Raw genomic sequence first — 24596 nt, 5'->3', positions numbered from 1 at the left:
CACATCAAAAATAGCATCCACCATGATAAAACAGACTTCAATCCAGAGATGCAAGGATGATTCAACATACAAAAATCAGCAAATATAGTATAAATATAGTATAAACAAACTGAAAGAAAAAACACATGATCATCACATTCGAAACTGAAAAAGCCTTTGCCAAAATTCACCACCCTTCATGAAGAAAATCCTGGAGAGATTAGAGATAAAGGGAGCATACCTCATCATAATAAAGGCAATTTAAAACAAGTCTATGGAGAACAATAAAATTTTGAAAAATAACTCAAAGCAATTCCACTAAAAACAAGACTGTCCACTCTCTTCATATCTGTTCGATGTAGTATTTGAAGTTTTAATTAGAGCAATAAACAAAGCAGAAGGAAATACAAACTGGTAAGAAAAATAGTCAAAATAATGTTATTTTCAGATGATATGATAGTACACATAAGTGACCCTAAAAATTCTACTGGGGAACTCGTACAGTTGATAAACACTTTCAGCAAAGAGGCTGGATACAAGATTTAAAAAAAAAAAAAAGATTTTCATCACCTTTGATAGAGAGCTAATATCCAAAATATATTTAAAAAACTCAAAAAACTTGACATCAAAAAACCAAATAATACAATTAAAAATGGAGGTACAGATCTAAACAGAGAGTTCTCAGTACAGGAATTTCAAATGTCTGAGACACACTTATGTAGTGATATCCTTTTATGTTTTAACAAATAAGGCTTACCTGACGCCAGCAAGAAATCCCTGAGTATGCTCGATTTGACATCCAGAAGTCAGGTCATTATCAGAGACAGTGGAGGAGGTGTGCAACCTTGCTATCTCCAAAGTTGTTCACCTGTCACATCCCATGGCTCTTACTTGCTCATCCCATGCTAGAAACCGCAGAAATGTGTCAGTTCTCTATTCCTAAACACTGCAGAGTAGTCTGTGACTGTATTCTGTCCTTCCCTAAACTCCTGGCTTTGGTCAACTTTAGAAATTATTTAGTATTGCTCTTCTTTGTATCCCTAGAAAACAGTTAATGAGCTTTCTGAGGATCTTATTTCTCCCCCACTAGGTTATTACAGGTTTCAGGAGTCAGAATTTTATCAGCAGGCCATTTTCTGAGGATTTCACATGCCACAAGGACACAGAGCCAGTTCCTGCTAGTACTCAGGATCTCCAGTTACAGACAGCACATCATGATAAGTATGCTATGTCTGGTGGTTCATTTAACACTCATGTAAGTAAAAAGGTGTGTGTGTGTGTGCGTGTGTGTGTGTGTGCGTGCGTGCGTGCATGCGTGTGTGTGTGCGTGCGTGCGTGTGTGTGTGTGTGCGTGCGTGCGTGCGTGCATGCGTGTGTGTGTGCGTGCGTGCGTGTGTGTGTGTGTATGTGTGTGTGTGTGCGTGTGCGTGCGTGTGTGTGATGCTGGGGCACTGAACACAGCAGACAGACAAGTACGCTACCCACTGAGCTCAATCCCCAGTCCTTTAGTACTATTTTATAGACATGAAAACTGAGGTTCAGAGAGGTATGATGTCATAATTGAAATATGTCTCCCAGACTCTTACAATTTTTTAAATACATGCTTAATCAAATTGTTCTAGTATAAATATAAAGTTTTGTGCATTTGTGATTCTGTCTTATAACAAAGAATCATTCATTTAAAATATAGACTACTTCCAATTGGTAAGTGTCCTTCCTGCTAAAACGTCTACAAACTACTGACATATTTATTGCTGAACTATTTATAAGTATGGAAATGTATGGTAGGTGATGAATGATGCATGAAGAATGACTGAGAAAGGGGGTACCCATATGAAACAACGACCATTGGGGGTGAACCCCTACTGTATTCGTGCTGACTCTGAGGAAAGATTTGACAAGGGAGCTATTTTGCCTTCTCTTTTTCCTAAAGCTTCTTCTACACTAACCTTTCCTTTAGCCAAGAGACTTGTCTCTGACACAATTGAGACAAACACCAAGCCTGAATTTCAAGCATGAGAACATAAGACAAGGAACAAGCAGAGGCATTTTCCGGGGACTTGAGTGTCATGACCACGAGATTTGATCTTTCAGTTGTAATGTGTCAGAGATGAGCACTGCATGCTATGTAGGAAAGATATCCAGGTTCCCCATATTGAGATTTATTTTGGCATGTTTGTTACTTATGGGATCTATAAAGCACGGGTTCCTGCATAGTGAACTCCTTTGCCTAGTTTAAGAATGATTCTCTTCCTGAGGGAATAGCTGTACATTAAAGGTATTAGTACCTTTAAGTTCTTCCTGGGAATGATACCACTGTTGAAGTCATGGAAGCATCTCTGCAGCTAGGGAAAACTGAAACTTAAATCATGTGACCCCCCCCCAAGCACACACCACACACACATACACATGTTGCTATGCAAATTCCAGATTCTGTAAACAACTGTCTTAAAACAAAGCATATTAATTAGTTTTCTCCTAATTTAATCATGGTTTGCATTATTTAAAGAGGTGAAAAGGTGACGGTTCTGTTGATCAATGAAGGCCATTGGCAATATTACATCAAGTGCCACCACTCTGCCATTTGGATCATCCTAATTACCAACAGAGACCAAAGAAACAAAATTACAACAGAAACAGAAAGCTTGAATAAAAGATGCATTAGAAAAATGTGCTCTCAAATGGATGATAAATACCTCACTCATCACTGTTATCGTCGGAGTCAAGTGATTAGCAGATGGTTTGGGCAATTAATTTGCATTCAGCACTTAAGTACCAAGCAGTTAGCAGGCACCCAGTGCATTCTCTGGTGCTTTCTCAATCACATCAATGTGGGTTTAAATAATCGACCCTGTCGTCCTCCTAGAGATCTACCTTAAATTAATCTTTCCCTTCATCACGTTTCAACTTCTCTTTCTTCATCTCTGCTTCCTTATTCACTTTTTAAAGGATGTTTTAAATAGTCAAGATGTTTTTGGCCTCTCTTCCAGGACAGGGACGTGCGGAGTGAGTAATTAGAACATAGCATTTTAGAAATGATTCATCAAAGCCTTTGTAACTGCTTGTAGAGTAGTGTTCCTCGAATGTAGATAGTAAGGTTCAGTCAAGTTCAAACAGAGGAAGTAAAACACTCTGCAGTGCACACAAATTTTATATCCAAATAGCCAGGGCCTGAAATTTTACCTACGCAATGGTTTTTGTAGCATTTAAAGACTCTCATTAAATTCCTGAAACTTGGTGCTTCAGTGGAAAGATATAGACAATGAAGACATGTGGGTGGTTAATTTAAGGAGCAAATACGGCCAAGAACACAACTATACAGTACAACAGCACTCCCAACAGCACTCCCATCTCAAATGTCAATTTATATTTCAACCTGACCGAGAACATAACCGCTAAAATATTATGGTTGGCTGTGTCTATGGGTGGCATTTTTGGAAAAGACTTGGATTTGTTCAATAATTTAGCAGTTTCCATAATCCAATGTCTCTCTGCAGCTATTGTTTCTTCATCAGAAATCAAATATATTTTTAAATAAAATGAAAGAAAATAATTAGACATGATAACAATTAGAAATTTTGAAAGACAGTGACAGCAACTTAAAAAATTTGGTACAGGATTAGAACACAAAGTCGAGGGTCTACATCAAAAAGAAAGAGAGAAAGAGGATATCAAAAATCAAATTACTTTCTGATTTCATATAAATACAAATATTAGGAGTTCTGGAGTGGGAGAACAATAGGCATGAAGGGTACTCTTTAAATAGAACGCATTTCAAAATAGTCTTTTATACTTTTAGGGTGTCTCTAAAATGATAATTGAAAATAGGCCAATACCAAGTGAAATCAACAAGAAATCTCAGGATTCTGAGAATAAGTAAACACTAGATGTTCTATACAAGTTTCATATGTGAATACCCCAAAAGGCACATAGAGGTTTCTTTCAAGAAAAAACAGTGTTCATGGATAGTTGTGTGTCAACTTGACACAAGTTGAACTCATCTCAAAGGCAAGACCCTCAGTTAGGAAAATACCTACATAAGATTTAGTGCTAGGCAAGCCTGCAAAGTATTTTCCTAATTAGGGACTGATAGGGGAGGTCCAGCCCATTGTGGGCGGTGCTATTCCTAGGCTGGTGGTCCTTGGTTCTACAAGAAAGCAGACTGAGAAAACCATGGTGGGGAGGGGCAACACCCTAAGCAGCACTCCGCCATGGCCACTAAAACAGCTGCTGCCTCCAAGTTCCTGGCCTGCTTGAGTTGCTGTCCTGATTTCCTTTGATAATGAACAATGCTGTGGAAGCATAAGCTAAATAAACCCTTTCCTCCCCAGGTTGCTTTGATTATGGTGTTTCAACATAGCTATAGTAATCCTAAAACAGCAAACCCTCTCAGGGAATCTACAACAGAGATTAAAACACAATTTAAAAGTCTACTGGAAAAATTATTTCCCAAGGAGAATTCTACACCCAACCTACAGTAAAAATAAACCTTGAGCAAGCTCTTCCAGACCATGACTGTATTCGTATTGTATTGCTTTGAAAAGACACCTTGACTCTTATAAAGGAAACATTTAATTGGAGCTAGCTTACGGCTTAGAGATGTGGTCCATTATTGTAATGGCGGGTGGTATGGCAATACCCAGGGAGATGTGATGCTGGAGAAGGAGCTGAGAGTTCTGCATCTTGTTCTGCAGGCAGCAGAAGCAACTGTGTATCTCACTAAGCATAATTAGAGCCCACAACAAGGCCACACCTACTCCAACAAGGGCACGCTTCTTTCAAACCATCACAGTGGCCACAGAATTTTTGGTTTCCCTAAGACTTGCTGAAATCCTAAGCTCCTATGTTGAAACTCTAGCCCCACCCTCCTCACTGCCATTGCCTAACTCAATCACTCATGATTATCCGAATCCTAATACCCAAGGCAAGGCAGTTTCTAAAGACGAAATGGTCTTATCTGAACAATCAACTCCAAGAAGTAGCTGCATTTAGCATCCCTGTTCTCCGAACCCCATATACAAACTCCAAGTGTTCCCTCTTGGCAGGTTTTCCTTTTCCAGCGGGACTGTCTGCCTCTCACGGTTTGAAATAAAGAGTTTCTTCCACTGAGGTTAGACTGGTCTCTTTCTGTCTCTTTATGCGGCCTCAGAAATCTAACACCTACCAAATTCCCTTTGCCACAGGGTGTAATTAATAATAATCTACTTTCATCTATTATGTGTGAAGATAGAACAAAGCGATTTGTGCTTCGGATTCTTTCCTTCAGGTACACTTTTCCTTGTGGAGTCTTTAGAGAATATATGAACTTTAAATAATACATTAACAAGAATAATACATAATATTTATAAAATCATGCATTGATTTATATGTTACATACATTAAATATAAATATACATATATATTTATATATGCCTCCCATACCTAAGGAGATCTCCATGGTCATAGAGAGGAAATCTCAGGTGACCACTCATAGCAAACATGAACTTCAGAAGGTAAGAGTCTGAGGTGAACATCTTTAAGAAGATAAAAATTAATACAAGTACCTGATGTGTTTTAATATGTCATAAATGTGTTTTAACAGGTCAGCCTGGTGTAGTTGAGAAATATATAAAATTTAAACAAATAAAACCCAAGACCTTTACGAACTACACACAAAACAATAACTGTTTAGCAAGAAAGGAAAGTTATTTTGTTCTTTATCTCTGAAGAAAAGCTGTCATAGTAATAAAAAATAAAGTCTGAAGGGCTGGAGGGGTGTGTGTGTGTGTGTGTGTGTGCAAGCATATGTGTGTGTGTGTGTGTGTGCAAGCATATGTGTGTGTCTGTGTGTACTAGAAAACAGATACACAAAAGAGATCTAAATTCTCATGTTAGAAGAAGCCTCAGAAGTCATGTTCAGACAGGAGACCCTGCTGTGTTGACAACATGGTTCACGACAAAACCAAGCACCTGGACTTCAACTTCTAGTTCAAGGGCAAAAGCTATTTCATCATGGAGGAAGTCTCAGAGATCCAAGTCCTTGAATCCAAGTGCTGAAAAGCCTATAGTTCTAAACTGAAGACAGAATATTAGTGTCCTCAGTTTCCCAAAGGAAGATCTGTTCTCTCTGAGTCACCAGCAATGAATGGGGTGGTGCCTACTTGCATTAGAGAAAATTCTTCCCCAGGGAGCTGACTCAAAGCAAATGCTACCTAGTCTGTAAATACCTTCCAGCCAAAGCCAAAGAGGTGTGTATAGGTTTCAAGATACTCCTTAATCCAGTCAAGTTCGCACTTAACTTAGTCAGTACAAATGGTTTCCACCTAAACCTAGCATGCTTTCAGGGTCAACATCTCCACCTAAGTCATTGTCAGGTACCCAACAAATAATATCAGAAATCTGTGCTTTATCCCACTCTCTCTCTACCCATCTCCTGCCAATCATGGAGTCATTTGATTTAACCATCTGTATTTCCAGAAAGTTCTTCTCTCCATTCCACAGGTCTTTTTACAACCTGGAGTTCCTTTCTCTTTCCTCATCTTTTTTGTTGATTGATCCGTTTATTTACCACATCTAAAAACACATCTTGTTTGTTGAGGGAAATGCAAATCAAAAGCACAATAGCTTAATGCCTCATCTCTACTACGTGGTACACAATCAGTACAAAGCCGGGCAGTGGTAGCACATGACTTTAATCCCAGAGCTCAGGAGGCAGAGGCAGGGAAATCCCTGTGAGTCTGAGGCCAGCCTGGTCTACAGAGAGAGTTCCAGAAAAGCCAGGACTACACCCAGAGAAACTATCTCAAATAAAAACGTGCAGTACATACATGCTAGTCAGTACTGGTAGCAAGGTGAATTTGTACACATATTATGGTCCAAAAAACTAAAAGTAAACTATCATACTATCCTAACAATCCAGCAATTCCGCTACTGGATATAAATACAGAGGAAATGAAATTAAGTCTGTAAAAGAAAGACCAGCTCTGCCATGTTCACTGAAATTTTATTCATGGCAGGCAAAATCTAGAAACAATATAAGTGCCCATTAATAGTTGAATGGATAAAGAAATATGGTATAATTACACAACTGAATAGTACATTTAGCCATAAAAAGGAAACCCTGCCATTTGCGGCAAGATAGATAAACCTGGAAGAATTTGTGTCAGGGAGCATAAGCTTGGTATGGTCAATCGCATATATGGACTCTTAAAATGTTGATTTCATGGAAGCACACAGCAGAATAATGGCTATCAGAAATTAGGTAACTGGTGAGGTGGTTTCTAGAGATATTGATCAAAAGAAAAAATTCCTATTAGGAGGAATAACTTCTGGACAGCTATTGTACAACGTGAGCTACATTCGGTAGTTAGTAATTACATTGTATTCTTCAAAAATGCTAAGAGAGTGGACGCAAAATATTATTACCACAAAGATAATACCTGTTTAAGATAATGCAAACATTAATTGTCTAGATATAATAATTCTATATGTATACTTATTTCAGAACATCACATTGTATACATTGAATACACATAATTTTATCTATAAATTTTTTAAACAAAATACAATAGAATATAAATTAGAGATGGAAAGAAAACATCTCTAGAAATATCAATAAAAAAACTTTTTTGGTCCATTTAAGGCTAGGTTTAGAATACTCTAGAATATTTTTATTACTGCAATTGCCACCATTATGATTAAATATTAATTGCTGTATTATTAGCTATGTAATGACTATCTCTGAAATGCAAATATGAGTCTCCAAAGTACATGAATAAAATATTTTATTTAACACTATAGAAAACACATACACATACAAAACAAATATTTATTTAATGAATAAATGAAAAAATTAATAAAGTATTATGGTGTTCTTATTTCTCACCATATAATTTTGTTAATTTTTTGTTGAGGAGAAGAAGGGCCTTTTGTCATAATAATACAACACTGTCATGAGACAGTGACATTAGCAAGAAAAAGTTCAGTTTGCCTCTGGGCGCATGGGAGTAAAACCTAAAACAGGAGGTAGAGCATTTTAGTAATCTCAAAAATATCCTTAAAGATGTAAAAATGTGAGCTATAAGAAAGAGATTTGGGAAAAAACGTGGAAAACTGAGATGAACCCAAAGAGAAAAAGAAGAATATTTGACACCATGCCCTAGACTGAGGACAGGGATTATGGTGGGCTACAGATAAGATTGGGTTATTTAAATAATATTTAAATAATAAACTACACAACCCAAGTCTTTCCAAATTTTGTGTGCATTATTCCAGAAGTAAATATATATACTTCCGGAATATTTTTATAGTCTTCTCAGACAGGAGAACTTTTAGTCTGGGCCCAGTTTCCCTTTCTCATAACTTCAGAAATATTAAATAATTCATTGTTTCCCACAGATGAACAGCATTTTGCCTCCAAAACTGAATACACTGTGTTTGTGCATCAAAGCCTGCTCTCTCAAAATGTAAACATCACTCAGAGCCTGCTCCAAAGCTGAAGCTCTCCTGAGGATTCCCCCCAGGTCTTCCAGGCAAAGTCAGCTTCGCTCTGGTTCCGAGACCACATAGTCTTCCACTGTCTCATCACCCTTAACAAAAGGTCAAGCTGATTCTTCTTCCAATGATTCTTGCCAGTTTACTCTAGTTATAAGAGTGGGATCATTTTTCACCTTCTAATTTTTAATTAGCATACAAAGTATTAGACATCATTATGACATTTTCAAGTACAATTTGTTTTCCTCGACCTTCAATTTTCCCAGCTCTTTTACCTGCCTTGAGTCCTCCCTCCTCCCACAGTGTCTCTTCCCTCTCATGTCACATGTGTCCTTCGTGTGTGTGTGTGTGTGTGTGTGTGTGTGTGTGTGTGTGTGTGTGTGTGATTTGCCTACATGCAGGGGAGGCCAGAAGAAGGTGTCCTGGATCTGGAGTTACAGGTGATTGTGAGCTGCCCAAAGTGGTTCCTGTGAATCTCTGAGAGAGCAGCTTTCTAAACACTGACCAGACTCTTTAGCCCCTGGCTTCACTTTGTAAAGTATTTGATCCACTTTGAATTGACTTCTGTGCAGGATGAAAGAAATAACTCTAATTTTGTTCTTCTGCGGGGAGATACCCAGTTTTGACGCACCATCTGTTAATGAGGTGGTCTACTGCTTACTTTTTACACATTTGACAGAATAAAGTAGCTGTGGCTTACTTCTGCGACCTCTATTTTATTCTATTGGTCTATCTGTCCTTGTTATTCCTGTATGAAGCTGCCTTTGTCACTATAGTTCTGTAGTGTAATTTGGGATCAGTTATTTTGATGCCTCCAACTATGCTCTTTACCCTTAATATTAATTTGTCTATCAATGGTCTTTGTGTGTGTATGTGTGCACGCATGCGTGTGCGTGTGTGTGTGTTACTGAAATTAGAAAGAGGATCATAAAGTAAGAATAAGAGATCTGGGGGGATAGTATAATGCCTGTGGCATAAAAGCAGAAATGGGGCTACTGGAGGATGACGAACAGGACCTCCATGCAGTGGACTAGGAGATAGGAAGGGCGTCTGGAGAAGGGAATCAACCAGAACAAAGACTACATAAAGATGCCATTTACTGTATGAAGATACCGCTGCTTTATATGTTAACTTAAAACTAATTTTAAAAAAATTTATAATAAAAATCATTGCTTTGTATGTTAAATTGATTTAAAAATAAAGTTTTAAATAGAACAAGTTTGGATGATTAATTATGGAGCCATTCTAGTTGTAGATATCGAAGAGACTCATCTGAAAAGACAGTTTCTATTGGATGCTTCCCTGATTCTCCGAGGTGCAGCTCCATGGAATATAAAATCACCCTGATTAACAGAATTGAATCAACCTGAATTTTAATATTTAAGATTACATATAACAAAAACAGTTATCAAGCAAGAATTACAGTTAAAATATTTATATCTACCTTATCTTTTATCATAACAATGGAAAACTATAACTATCTATTCATTTTCTAACTCCATCAAAGACTCCAGAAGGATATAATATTACCTAAGTAAACAAGAACTAAGAAACTTCAAACTCTAGAAATGACAAAGACATCTCGCTGGATACTATGGGCCTGTAGGGCAAAGATGAATGCCCCAACAGTACAGAGGAACTTTGGGTGACTGTCCAGGCAGCAAGATGTCTTTGTCATTTCTAGAGTTTGAAGTTTCTTAGGTAATTTCTGTATTGAAGTACAAGATAAAATATTTATCAGAAACAGCCAGTACAGACTGACTCCTATTCCCAGGTTAAATAGCTTAGTGTGTGAGTGCCTAGCTCCTTTAAACAGGCAAAAATTAGAACTCCCCATAATGACATCAAGTTTTGATATTACACGCTGGATCTGATTGGTGTGCCAGCTTGAAAGGATTCTACAGCTGGATCTATGCTCAGCAAAAACCCAAGTCATGGTGGATTTTCTGTATCTGAGAAGCCAGAGAGGAACTAAGGAAACATGTGCTTGCTCTTTCCAGTCTTACGCTGCATTCTCCCCTGTTACAGCAGTGGGAAATTATCTGCATACCCCCACCAATATTACACATGTACACACACATGTGCCTATGTACATACGTGGAAACAGAGAATGAACAGTTTTCCCACACCCTCAAATCGAAGCTCAGTAATGTTACAAATAGCACTCAGCACCTCTCAAGAATGAGGGAAGTGATTTTTTTCCCCAATTTTATTCATTGTACACCCCGCTAGGTTACAGATGCTGAACTATAAATCGTTCGGTAAATGCTTTATACATGAAGGATGACGTCGGCATTGTGCTGTTCTATTGCTATTTTGCATGTGATGTCTAAATTGAGATGCTTTTAGTAATTTGGGAGGCTCTAGAAAAATAAGCATCATTTGTCATACTGGCTGGGGGAAAACAAGTACCCACAAAAAGACAAAATGACACAGAGAATGCTGAGAACACTTTCCTTCCTTTGTCCATGTTTTCTCCCTAAATTGAAAAACCATTCCATTTCACCTTCGTGGAGAAAGCTCAAATCTACCCCCTTGCATGAGAGAATCCTTCTTCATTTTCAAGCAGAGTATTCTATGTCCCCGTGGCTTGGTGAGAACTCGTGAACTTCACAAGGAGCTCATGTCTCCAGCCCCAAGTCAGATAAAATCTGTTTAAATGGAGGCAATTCTTCTTTAAAATGGTTCCTTTTCTTCCTTTCAAAGGTACAAGATGCATTAGATACATTCCCGAACATGATTAGGACAAAAGAAAGCCTACTAAAAGCTTTCACAAGAAGACTTTTCATCACAGCATGGCAGAGAATAAAATCACTCCTTGCTAGTTCTCAGACAGACAGCCCTTTTCTGCCTCCTGGGTTCTGTAACTTTCAGTTCCCCCTGTTGTTATAAACCATGGCGCAGCAAGTTAGCCACAGCAGAAAAATGACTTTTTCAGAGGAGACACTGAACCTGCCCTTGAGAAGATGATGCTTTCCGTTCAGGAAGGTCAGCCCACTGAGGGCAAAGGCTGTCTGCTCAAATAAGGCATTCTTTGCAAGCATGCAAGCATGCACCTGTCATCTGCATGTGGACTATGCATTAGAACTGCTGCATCCAACCAGACTCCATTACTGAGCAGGAAAGAGGAGAGGGCACAGCTATGGTCTAATTAGAGTCTGGCCAATCAGTGAAGAGTTCTCACAGTTCTCAAATTCCCATTAGAAGATGGGACCTGGCACTATCCAAAAGAAGAATGAGAAATGCTATCTTATTCAGAAAAAAAAATGTGTGCCTTAATTTCTTGAGTGACTTAATTTCTTCACTATTATTCTGACATCTTTACCTCGTTAGAGTACCCAACTCATTGCAGTACAAAATAAAAAGCAGAGGTATTTTGTTTGCTTGCTTTTTTCCTCCGGAAGGAGTTGTTCAAGTATTGAAGGGCTCTCTCGCACTCTCTCGCTCCTCTACCATCATCTAATGACCTGGTCATAAGACAAGCTTAACCTTAATGCAATCAAAAAAGAATATTCGTACAAGCCTTAAATTTTACAGTAAGTTTTCAGGAGAAGTGTGTGATTTCATGGACTGAGACACAGAGTCAGGAACCTATAGATATTTATGTATCCATTGTCTCTACTCATCTAGAATATATCTGGGTTGAAGCTAAACAGGTATTTATGAGTTGAGAAGTTCATTCACTACTGGCCATGGAAGTTGCTTAATGTTAGAGGCTTAAGCGTTTACTCTCTCAGCAGTTCAAGTAGCTACATGAGAAATAACACCTAAGCAAACTTTCCATAGCATGGCCACATAAAGCCTAAGTATACATACATGGCAGTGAGGAAGACTCAAATGATCAACAGACTTGCCCACTCTAATGGCATAGATGTGGGTGCTGCATGTGAACACCAAAACGAAGTTCAAAAAGAGTTTGTATTTAGTCCAGGGATGTTCAACACTCCAGCAAAGGGAACACTTGTGACTTCACACCAAAAAGGGGCTAGGACTGGCAATGGAACACTTCACTACCTGAATTCTAGCTGTACCAGAGAAATACAGACTGAGTCCTTGATCCCCTCTCGCTGGTGAACCTATTCACGCCACCTGATGAGCCTGTCAAAATGATACCATCAGGGGCTAGGAAAATGGACCAGTGGTTAAGAGCACTTTCTGATCTCACAGGGAACCCAAATTCGGTCCAGCATTCACATGGCAAATTGCAAGTATCTGCAATTCCACTTCCACATCAGGGATCTGATTGTCATCTTCTGACCTCCATGGACGGTGCATGCACACAGTGCACACACATACACATTCATACACATAAAAGTAAATCAATAATAGTATCATAAATGGATTTAAGGGTGTACTTAGAATTACGCCGTACTCATAAGTTGTCACTGAGTTCCTCCAACTGTAAGACATTCTGCTAATCTCTCAAGTTCTAGAGACATTATCCTCCTCGAAAGATCGCGCAGGTTACTCGAAAACACAGAAAACAAAGAAATGCTTAAGATGAGCGAGGAATGCAATCTTAGGGTATGTAGAGTGTTAGTAATTGCCAGCATTCTCTAACCCAGGGTGCAGATTTAAAGGAACTGTTATGAATGAATTAGTTCAAAGATTCTCTCTTCTATGTGAATATTACATTTGAGTGTGTTACCTGGGTAATAAGCCACGTGCATGAATTAGAGAAAAGTGTGGGGAATTCTTGGCAGAGATTATTAGCATGAGAAAGGGCAAAGATGAGAAAAAGACACTGTGAATGGCAATCAGTTCTGTGTTATTGGAAAACAATGTATAGATGTATAAAAAGAAAGGGAAGGACATAAGGTGAGGGAGGAAGTTGTATGTCAGCACACAGAGGGTTTTATGTGCCCTTGTTAGTGATATTGAACGTCACTTTATGGGAAATGGAGAAAAAATGATCCCTAATGCCTAGTATAGTATTCAGGCTTTTGAATAAAACAATGTGTACTCTTACCTCTTTAGATCCACACCACACTACATAGTATATTACTTTAGAAAATGAATGAACTTTTCTAACTCATTTTCCCATTCCTAGAGTTGGAATCATAGTATCTTATTATGAGAATTAAATGAGATAAAACATTTAAATGTGATGTAGTCTTAACTCAAACTCAGTCCATATAAAAAGGATTCTTAAGAGTTGTAACTTCTACCTACTCCGTTGTGTTTATTACATAATAAGGCAGTGTTGAGAGGGAGGACTATTAACGAAGAATCTCTTCTTCATCATCCTGTGATATTGGATGAAAACATAAAGTGAAACACCATTCTTTCCTACAGTTTCATCTGTAGGTTATCTTTATGTGATAAAGCAGTGTAGCAAATAATTGTTGCATGTACATGCTGGCTAGTTTTATATAAACTAGACACAGGCTAGAGTCAGTGAGGAAACTGGGGTCTCAACTGAGAAAATGTCCCCAACCAGACTGGCCTGTAGGAAAGCCTCCAGTATATTTTCATGACTGATAATTGATGTGGGAAGTCCAGGTCACTGCAAGCAATCCCACTCCTGGGCTGCTGATCCTAGATGCTATAAGTAAGCATGCTGAAGAAGCCATGAGAAGCAAGCCAGTCAGAAACATTCCTTCATAGCCTCTGCATCAGCTCCTGCTTCCAGGTGTCTCTTTTGAGTTCCTGCCTTGACTTTCTCTGACCATGAACTGTGATGTGAAAGTGTAAGCCAAACCAACCTCTTCCTCCCCAAGTTGTTTATGGTCCTGGTGCTTTATCACAACAACAAAACCCTACCTGAGACAATATGAGAACTGACTGAATCAGAGACTTTCTTTGATTGTGAAGTCCATGGAAAGAAAAGGGCATCACAGCCACAAAGACAGGGTCATCCAGATCATCTCTGATTCCTTACCCTTTCCCCATGTCTCCCATCACTACGTCACAGCTGCCAATTCTTTAGCAGTCTTAATTATAGGCATGGCCATTTGTCTTCAAATATCACAGCTCTGTGAAATCTGTGCATCGATAAATACAGCTCAGAAGCAGTTTGCCACACTGGCAGAGAGTTAATTGCTTCTCTGGTTAAATCGAATGTGGTCACTGTTTACCTTTAGGGGGACTGAAGTCTCGAGGTTCCCCAACTGTCTAGAGGCTTCCTGTAAAGTCATAATTAAGGTACCATAGTTTGAGGACTTGGAGTCATACCCCAAAATACCCACACTTTGATTAGCTCTCTGTGTCCAGAGAGTAGCAAATCAAATTTCTAAGGTGAGACAGAAAATCAATTCTACATTTCAAAGGAGACATTTTCTTTGTGTCAACCATTATTCCTTTATCTATTTCTCTTTTCAGAAAGCACTTTTGGGATTTGATATATTTGTCAGATATTTGGTCAGAAGAGGGATGGAATGAAAGGAAACAGAAGGGGAAAAGAAATAGCATTGACTCTCAAGAATAACAGAAGAAGCAGATAGCTTAAAAGATTCAAAACATGTATATAAGAGCATTATGACAAAAAATATGATTCTGTACATGAGGTCTCAATGAATGGTGGATTAATTCAGCTACAAGACAAAGGTCAGGAGAAGCACAAAGAGGTCAAATTTGAACTGAATCTTAAGGTGGAAATATAAGTGTCTGACAGTCACGAATGGGAATCAAGGGAGGAAAAGCTTGTCACACAAATAGAGCAAAAAAAGAATAAATGGACAGAAGGAAGCTGAAAGAGAAGACTTCAGGGGATCATCGTGCATTTGGTAAAGATGGTAGATGAGGTGAGGACCGAGACAGAAGAAAACTCTGTGGGGAGGCAGAGAGTCCAGTTCACAGGACATCCTGTGTGGGGATCACTGACGATCTTCAAACAGAAACATGCCAAACTCAAGTCATTTGAGGGGAAAGTCAACTTGTCTGCTAGTATATATATATCACATCTCTGTGGGACAATAAAAAGGTTTTAGGTTACTTCTGACAAATAACACTGCCTTAAACAGTTGTAATTAATAAGTAAATAAACACCAATAAATTAGCTCATGCTGATCATCTATCAACCTTGGATTTAAAAAAAAAAATAGTCTTCCCTCATGGAAGACTTCTCACCAAGGAAGTAAAATTGCGTGAGTGGTTCACAAAGACTTATGTTTGTTTGTTTTTTTTCTTACCTATGGCAATGAGGAAGTCATTTCCAGGCAATCGATCCATAGCAACAACTGGGCAATATTCACCTCCTTCATCTTATCTCCACTCAAATTAATGTATTGCTTGATTTCCTCCGCTAAGAAAGCAAATCTCATGTTCAAGCTTCCATGACCCAACATTAAATCACAAATTATATGACATAAATGTCTAAATGACAAAATATTAAGAAAAGATAATAGTTTGCGAGTTACAACAAGACAAATTTTTACCTTCCTGAACTGTCTTTTTGCATACCATTTAAGCAGCCTAAACATCAGTTTCCTCCTATGTGAAATGAAGTGATAATACGTGCCTTATTTATTTCATTATTACTCAGTTTTAAAGCCAATACAAACATATCTGAAATATAGTAGGCATTTAACAAATGATATTTAAATCCAAAGTTAAGTAAATATTCTCTGTTGACAAAGGATGAAATGGTGTCTCTGACAACAGGATGCATTTAATCCTTCCAACATGTTGCACTGCTATGACTTAAAATGTTTTCTAATCCCTTTGCAATCTGTATGCATTCCAAAGTCTGGTGGTGGGTTATTTTGTCAAAGATACAGTTATCTGAATTACTTCAACACCTTGGACATTGCTCACAGATTATTTCTTCCTTAAATTGTTAAACCCCATGGGTAATCAACTCCCAGACTCATAAATACTTGATTTAACACAAAAAAACTGCTATGTCTTTTGGAAAGCAGTGTTTCTTCCAACTTATCCCTATCCTCCCTCATTATCTCTTAGCACAAAGGGATCTCAGCCCCTCATATTTCTGCTATCACACAAGAGATGCCTTTTAGGAGTTTACATCTAGGTATCCATCTCCTGACATCTGATATGATCTTGGGTTGGTAAACAATACAACGAGATTCATTAAAAGTTTCTGACTAACAGACACTCCAAGAAAACTTCCTCTACTTTTCTGTTAAGTTTTATTTCCTGGGTTCTTTTGTCCTGAGTATTTCAATGTGATGAAGTTGCTTTTGTTCTGAATAAAAGCAAACTAAAATCATGGGAACTCTACAGATCATAGGGGTGACTGTTAATGTAATATTGAGGAATAGATCAAAAGTGTTCAAAACAAACAAATTGTCCCAATATAGAATACAATAGTTATTTAAAATTGAATCTGAACATGGATTTTGACATTGGACTCAGTTCAGTCTCAGAATCTCTACAATATAGTGAATTGTAATTGTGTGTTATGAATATATTTTATTACCATTGGCTAAGAAAGAACCAGTTTCAGTCTATGGCAGGGCAGAATATATCCAAGCTGGAAATTCAAACCGAAATGTAGATAGAAAGTAGGCAGAGTCAGGGAGACACCATTAGCTGCTGAAGGAGAAAGACGCAGCTCATTTAAAAATGTAATGTCTAGTTAAGAAATACAGATTAATAGATAGTCATCTATAATAACCCAACTTTTAATTATATTACTTAGGTTTTCTAGATCAAGAGATATATTTCAGTTAGATAATCATCAACACTTCAAAGACCTACAGAATATAGTATTTAATATGTTTTTCCAATTTTTTCCTTATTGTCCTTTGAGTACCTTGTCTTTTGTAACAACATACTCAGTAAATCAACTTCAGGGAGAAAGGCTTTATTTGTTTACAGGTTCACAGATTTGAGCCATGATCATCAGCTGGAGCAATGGCTTTTCATGCCTGCAGGAACATCATGGCAGAAGAGCATCGTGCTAATCTCATGACTAGATACCACTACTAACTTTGAGCTATTTTCTCTTAATTTTAACCAATAATGAATCTGTCAATGAATTAAGCCATTAGTGTATTAACTGTTCATCATGTATAACTTCATCATGTATTAACTGTTAAGTCCATCAGTTGCAACACTTAAAACCTGAGACTTTGGTGGGAAGGACACATGATACCCAATCTACAGCATTTTCTTTCTAAATAATAACAAGTACAACCTAGACTGTTGCGGGAGGTCCTCCCACTCCTCCAGCCTATCGCCGCTGAGATACCAGCCCCTTGGGGCGTGGTCTCTCTCCCTTTAAAAAAGCGGCCACTTCCCTCTCCTCTCTCTCTTCACTTCCTGCTCCGCCGGTGACTTGACTTCCTTCCTGGTTACGCAGAGGGCTGACAGTGATCTGTAAGTTTTTTCCCCTTTAAATAAATACCACCCTATTAATCATAATTCCAAACCGGTGTGGCATTGTTTGTGACTTACGCCTTCATTTGGCGCCCAACGTTTGGTTTTAGAACCTCTCCCGGCTCGCAGCCGCGAGTTCGGCTTGGCGGCCGGAAGTTCGGCTTGACGGCCGCAAGTTCGGCTTGGCGGGCGCTTGTTCAGCTTGGCGGGAGCCCTTGCTTCCTCAGCCGCTGCCTGTGGATTTAAACTCCACAGGCCCACGTAGTCTCTGCCCGCCTGGTTTGCTCTTTTCTGAGTCGTTTTTAAATCCCCCTTGCAAGCACAGCTCTTATTAGACACAGGTGCGGATGTAAGTATCATTACCCCAGAATCTTGGCATCCGAATTGGCCTCTTCAAGAGGTTGATGTTCAGTTCCTGGGAATTGGAACCCTATCTCGTGTAAAACAAAGCACAAGATGGGTTGAATGCATAGGGCCCGAAGGGCAAATAGGAAGACTAAGGCCATATATAGCCAATATTGCCATAAATTTATGGGGCCGTGACCTGCTACAGCAATGGAATACCCAGATTAACATTCCTGTAGTTCCAGGAACTCATAATTCTGGGAAGTATATGATGAGGTATTATGGAAAAAGGTCACTAGCCATTCAGGCTGTACAAGAACATACAGCAAATACCAAACCTTTAGAGGTACCAACAGCCCTACCTTTAAAATGGCTAACTGAGAAGCCAATATGGATCAAACAGTGGCCTCTAGCTGAAGATAAACTACAGGCATTGGAACAGCTGGTGCAGGAGCAACTAGATGCTCACCACATTGAAGAATCAACCAGCCCTTGGAATTCTCCTGTGTTTGTTGTAAAAAAGAAATCTGGTAAATGGAGAATGGTGACAGATCTAAGAGCTGTCAACAAAGTAATTCAACCTATGGGCTCACTACAATCTGGAATTCCTTTGCCTTCTCTGTTACCAAAAGGATGGCCTCTTATAGTTATTGATTTGAAAGATTGTTTTTTCACTATACCGTTACAAGAAAAGGATAGAGAAAAATTTGCCTTCACAGTGCCTACTTATAATAATTCTCAGCCCAATAGGAGATATCAATGGACTGTCCTCCCACAGGGTATGCTCAATAGTCCTACACTGTGCCAATATTTTGTAAGTAAGCCATTGGAAATAATTCGTAAACAATTCCCCAAGTCCATTATTTATCATTACATGGATGACATCTTGTTATCTGATTCAAATAAAGATACTTTAGAAAGGATGTTTGAAGAAGTAAAGAAAGTCTTGCCTAGGTGGGGATTACAAATTGCCCCTGAAAAGATTCAAAGAGGAAATTCTATTAATTACCTAGGTTACAGAATAGGGTTAGAGAAAATTAAAACGCAAAAGGCACAAATTAGGAGAGACCGCTTAAAGACTCTTAATGACTTCCAAAGATTGTTAGGAGACATTTCCAGTCTACGACCAGCTGTTGGGATAACACCTGATCTAATAGTTCATTTAAACAAAACCTTAGATGGTGATAAAGATTTGAATAGTCCAAGAGAACTGACAGCTGAAGCAGAAAAGGAACTGACAATGATTGAGGAAAAATTACAGGAGGCACATGTGGATAGGGTGAACCCAAATCTTAGCTGCATCCTAGTCATATTGCCTTCCAGAATTTCTCCTACAGGGATTCTAATGCAGAGGGAAGATATTATTTTAGAGTGGATATTTATACCTAATAAACCAAGTAAAAAATTAAAAACTTATGTGGAAAAAGTCTCTGAATTAATTATAAAAGGTAAGCTGAGACTTCGTCAACTAGCAGGTATAGACCCAGCAGAAATTATAGTGCCTTTTACTACTGAAGAAATAAAAAAGTTATGGGAAGACAATGAACCGTGGCAAAGAGCTTGTGCTAATTTTTTGGGAGAAATTAATAGCAACTATCCCAAAAGTGGTAGACTTAACCTCATAAAAAGAACTTCTTGGATTCTTCCTAGAATTGTACGTGATGCTCCAATAACTGGAGCCCGTACGTTCTATACTGATGCAAATAAATCAGGGAAAGCAGGTTACAAGTCAGATGAATTGAGTAAGGTGGAACAAAGCCCTTATAATTCTGTCCAGAAGGCAGAATTATATGCCATTCTTATGGTGCTAAGGGATTTTAAAGAACCTCTTAATATAGTTACAGATTCACAATATGCAGAAAGAGTTATCTTGCATATTGAAACCGCTGAATTTATACCAGATGACACAGAGTTGACTTCATTGTTTATCCAGGTACAAGACATAATCAGGAACAGGCTTTGTCCGATGTACATAACACACATCCGTTCCCATACAGGTCTGCCTGGTCCTCTAGCCCAAGGCAATGCTGAGATTGATCAATTATTGATTGGAAGTGTGTTGCAGGCCTCAGAATTTCATAAGAAGCATCATGTCAATAGTAAAGGCCTAAAGAAAGAATTTTCCATTACTTGGCAACAAGCTAAGGACATTATAAAGAGATGTCCTACTTGTTCTTTCTATAATCAAACACCGTTGCCTGCAGGGAGTAACCCAAAGGGCACTAAGAGAAATGAAATCTGGCAGATGGATGTGTTCCACTTTATAGAATTTGGTAAATTAAAATATGTACACCACACCATAGACACGTATTCAGGTTTTCAATGGGCTACTGCCCTGAGCTCAGAAAAGGCTGATTCAGTAATCACACATTTATTGGAAGTTATGGCCATCATGGGTATACCTGCACAAATAAAGACAGATAATGGTCCAGCATATGTATCTAAGAAAATGAAACGCTTTTTTGATTATTATAATATAAAACACATTACAGGTATACCAAATAATCCTACAGGTCAGGCAGTTATAGAAAGATCAAATCGTACTATAAAGGATATGCTGAACAAACAGAAAGGGACCGAAAATACCCCCAGAAATAGATTACATAATGCTTTATTAACCTTGAATTTTCTTAACGCTAATGAGAAAGGAACGACAGCAGCAGAGAGACATTGGATAATGGAAAAGTCTGCTGAACTAAATCAACCGATTTATTTCAAAGATGTGCTGACCTCTCAGTGGAAGCCAGGAGATGTGTTACGTTGGGGAAGGGGTTTTGCTCTTGTTTCCACAGGAGAAGAAAAATTGTGGATACCATCAAAATTAATAAAGTTTCGATTTGAAGAAGAGAAACCTCTTGGAAAGGAGAAATGACAACTCATCCACAATGATGATATTCATACAGGTGGTAAGAAAAACATATAGAATGGGGGCAGGGTTCTGTTCTTATCTCCACAGGAAAACACTCATCTTTGAGAAATTCAAGGGACCCTGGATGTTTGGATACTGACAGATGGAAAAATACCTGCCCGATAGGAAATATCAAGAAAACTGAATGGGTTGTGTAAGTAATATTAAACCATATTTCTAAATTTATAAAGCTGGTTTTGAAGTTGGACTCTGGCTCAGTCCCTCTCCAATTCCAAGCCTGTTAGTAAGAGAAAAACCCAGAGTTTCTGGAGTTTCTGTCTCATGTCAAGAGCCATGATGTGGGACAGAAAGAAATATGAGTTTAGAAAACATCTTTGCTTTTCTTCATATCTATCATACTTTTCATTGAATATATCTATCATGTCTTTCATTGAATATATATATATATATATGTCTATATGATTAATGCTTAAGTTTTTCATAATGAACAATGAGTTTTTCCTGAAGTGACATTTGAAGTTTCCAGGAAGAAGATGGGGCCCCATAACAACAACTCCACCTGGTTGATATGACGTCAGATACTGATAGCGCTACAACAAGACCTGCTTTGGGTACCAGCTGCACAAGACAGTTCCAACTTGGTTAGCTGAAATGGTGCACATCTTGTACAACATTCTGGCCAGACCTCCACAAAATACTCAGAGACTATTTGCAATTTTAAAAGACATTGATCTTGAAATTTAACCATCATTTTACTTTCACAGGATCCCCCAGAAAGAACGTCGCCCCTATGACAGCTGGAAGTAATTTTAGAGGACGACGTCCCCTCTCCCAGTAAAGTTTGCCCTTGGGTTTAGGGACATCATTTAGGGGTTGATTATAATTAGTATACGATTGAGGGTTGGGGGAGGAATTTTATAAGCTCAGGGATCATTTTGAAAAAAAAAAAAAAGAGGGATGATGGGATAATAGATTTGTAATTGTGAGTTACTGTTGTTAGACAAATATATTGATATAGATTCTTGTATATTGATACAAAGTTAAATTGTATTGACTATTGTATGCATTCATGTTTCTACCTCTGTTTAAAACATTTTTTATGTATTGACATATATATATTGTATATATTTACCATATTGCAGTGTACATTTCTACCTCTGATTAAGATACTTATATAATGTTCGTGTATTGGTATATATTTACCCACTGCAATGTATATTTGTACATTGTTTATATTTGGAGGTCATTGTCCTCATTTGTTTCACAGTCGTTTATTGTCTTAGTCTTTAAGTTAGATAGATATTGAGAATTATATAGACTAATAGTCATCTAAGTTTGTCATTTATAATTAGACTAATCAGGTTCTTTAGATATATAGAGATTATACTCAGTATAGATAGATAATCTTCAACTTCTTCAAAGAGCTGTAGAAAATGGCCTTTAATCTAACTCAGAGTTTTGTGGTAGTGAGACACAATTGCTCCTGGCAACACCACTCTATTCCCGAGAGAATGTTGAGCACCAAAGACACTCCACCTGGAGCAATTCTTTTTGGCAGAACTGGCCTTGGGGCAAAGAAATGCCCATACCTCAACCACTGACAAAGATACAGAACATGCATCAATGGATAAAACAGGGCTGTCTTATCCTGCCAAGACAGGGTAAGATAGTTTTGAAAGTTGCTTGCCTTTGAAAATGGTGTGTCAGTTATGTTAGGCCTTAGCCAAAGTTGGTTGCTTCAACGCTGCTAATGTGACTTTGGGTGATTGCCTAGGTAGCTAGTTGTCTCTGTGATTTGTTGCATGTTTTGGAAGTTGTTTTACTGAACTTCCTAATTACCCAGGTAACATTATTTCCCTTCTCAGATCTTTGATGGGGTTGAAGACTATATAAATGTAGTTACTTTCTCTCATGACTTGGCCAAGTTATTTATTATACAAGACCTAAGCTAGTTAGAATAGCATATTTGTACTTATTGTATATAATTTCATAGTAGGTTTAGAACTCTCTTATTTAAACAGAAGGGGGAGGTGTTGCGGGAGGTCCTCCCACTCCTCCAGCCTATCGCCGCTGAGATACCAGCCCCTTGGGGCGTGGTCTCTCTCCCTTTAAAAAAGCGGCCACTTCCCTCTCCTCTCTCTCTTCACTTCCTGCTCCGCCGGTGACTTGACTTCCTTCCTGGTTACGCAGAGGGCTGACAGTGATCTGTAAGTTTTTTCCCCTTTAAATAAATACCACCCTATTAATCATAATTCCAAACCGGTGTGGCATTGTTTGTGACTTACGCCTTCACTAGACTGAACAGGAAACCATGAGATCAAGCTCCAAATTTCTGGTTTGCCTTGTTCAGAAAGTCTGTGAACATTGCAAATGAAGATAGCTGGGATGAAGCCAATCGATCGCAGTAATTAGATCATTCCAAATCTGAAACCACTCTCATAAATTCATTTCCAAATCTGAACAGTTGTCCAGGGATAGCACGTCCTCATAATCTCGCACAGGCACATGAATTTTAAAAGCAGAGTAAACCATGCCTAAGTTCTTCATCCTACACATGAGATTCATGAGACTTCAGAGGGGACTACCCCTTCATGAAATTAGAATCCCTGCTTCAGGAGACTGTCTGGTGATTTTTCTATAGTACATTATTTCATCGAGGTACAAGATTGTTGAAAAAAGACACCAAACTTGGCATTAAAACTTGTATTTGAGTCCTGGTTACTGTATTTTTCAATCCCTATCCTTTTATCACGTGTGAAACAGTGCATGGAATATTTGTATGGAAGTACAAGTAAGTAAAACTTGCACATAGTGAACCCAATGATAAATGCGTTCAAATCTCACCCCTCAGGAGAGTGAATTCAATTTGTTTAAAATGACTCATGTGAATATATTATATAAAATGAGTGTTACGGAAATAGAATTCTTTTGTCTTTCGGTATCAAAATAAAGACCTTTTCAGATAAGCTTGCAATGGATGAGAGACATTATCACTTTCCATCTTGTGGACAATTTGTGGCAATATTTATGTTCTTAAACTCCAAGTTACCTCTGCATCCAGAACGAAAGTCCTGGATATACACATTCATTGGGGCTTGAAAACAAATCTATTCTACCTAGACGATCAGCAAGTGCACTGTGTATATAGTAAATATACCGAAATAAATAGCCTACATGACAGCTATTACCTGTGATTGTATTCAACTGAGCCAGCCTGGCTCCAGAAAATGTCCTAGAAATTCGAAGGCTTCCTAAAATACTGCTAAGTATTTCACAGAAATCAAACTAAACTACACGGATTCTATGGTAAAGTCATACTCCCGTGATGTTTCTGAAAAACAATTAGGAAAATATTTACTAACCTATCATGGGATACTGAATTAGGTAGAAAGAGTAAATAAACACTCTTGACAGCTGACCCTGACAGATATCTGATAGGCTTGACTTTGCCTAAATTTTTATTGAACCCTATTATTATTCCCCTTTCAGAGAAGACATAAAATAGCCTCTCAGTCACTGCTTGAAGACTTTAGAGTCAAGTTCAAGTTTATCTTACTATTGCATACAGTCACCCCATTAGAAAACACAAAATTTGGCAGACGCTATAGGAAGATTCTTACTAATGAGTCCAGTCTTACACCCAATGTGC

This window comes from Microtus pennsylvanicus, chromosome 18, assembly GCF_037038515.1.
Source record: "Microtus pennsylvanicus isolate mMicPen1 chromosome 18, mMicPen1.hap1, whole genome shotgun sequence".
Lineage (NCBI taxonomy): Eukaryota > Metazoa > Chordata > Mammalia > Rodentia > Cricetidae > Microtus > Microtus pennsylvanicus.
The sequence above is the reverse complement of the archived record's forward strand: the minus strand, read 5'-3'. Positions refer to the sequence as shown.